Source organism: Xenopus tropicalis, chromosome 9, assembly GCF_000004195.4.
Source record: "Xenopus tropicalis strain Nigerian chromosome 9, UCB_Xtro_10.0, whole genome shotgun sequence".
In the NCBI taxonomy this organism is placed as follows: domain Eukaryota; kingdom Metazoa; phylum Chordata; class Amphibia; order Anura; family Pipidae; genus Xenopus; species Xenopus tropicalis.
In genome coordinates this window covers 53,050,058-53,051,302 of record NC_030685.2, presented here as the reverse complement: position 1 = coordinate 53,051,302, position 1,245 = coordinate 53,050,058, and positions in this window count along the sequence as shown.

Below are 1,245 nucleotides of genomic sequence, written 5' to 3'. Positions count from 1 at the left end.
GGATTATTAATTTTTTTATGCTAGTTGCACTGTTTTCTGAGCTGCCATGTAGTAATTATCTGTATTAATTACTAATCAGCTTTATATGACATTTATATTCTCTAGTCTGTCTCTAAACTCAGGTAAGTGACAGCAGCACAGGGCATGTGCAGTAAACCAGCAGGAAAAAAAATATGGGGAGCTACTGGGGCATCTTCAGAGGTCCAGATCTTCCCTGCTAAAGGGCTGTGATTGCCCTTGGCTGGTACAGCCCAAAACATAAGGTACAATATTTTTTGACCTACTTAATTAAGCTGTAGTTCTCCTTTAATGTATAGAGATGGAGATTATGGAAAGACCCCTTATTTTGAAAACCCTGGATTCCAAGCATTCTGTATAACAGATCCTATACTTATACTCTGTTTCAGATTTTTTGTATGCTTTCAAAGACCCTGGCCCACTGAAGTGTAGTGTATAAAGAAAAGTTTTCTGTTATCCACAGTAATGAATCTGGTCTTATTCATGACATATAAAGAAAACAGGATGCTAATGGTAATTTCAGCTGTGTGCTAAAATGACAGATGGTAAAAAGTACCCACATCATATACAGGAAAAATATAAGGCAATGGATTCAGGTAAGAAATCTATTATCCATAGAAAGATTTAACTTAGTTTGTCCCTTTGAAGTGATACTACATTTTGGATTTACCATAATGCAGTTAGAATTAAAGAATAATAAATACATTACACTATCATACACTATCAACAACAGAAGACTGGAGGATTTTTGCAACAGATATTGTTTAGCTGTATTATACCACATAGACTCCTGCTACAATAAATTGGGCAATGTGTGATGTGGTAAGAACATGTGCAGGACAGACAATTATACACGTGCAGCTCATTTGCTGACATGAGAGTGGTATGTTTCAGCGTTTTAACGTTTTCAGATCGAATATACTTGTCAGTATAGCACTGCCTAAAATGCTTAACATATTGGAAACATGCCTGGCATTGGACGCGAAGAACAATTTACATGGTGGTTAGTATAATAGTCTCTCGAGGGTACCATCAAAACGGTTACTGAGAGATTCTAGAAATCAAGTCAAAATAATGTAGGAAACATTGTTCTCCCTCACTGGTCCTCTTGGACCCCAGAATCTTTAATAGATATCTGATAAAATGAAGTTTAAGTTAGTTGCCAAGGGTAAAAGCATAAAAGCAAAGTAAGTGAAAGGCTGAGAAGAGATGGCATGGCCTTGATAA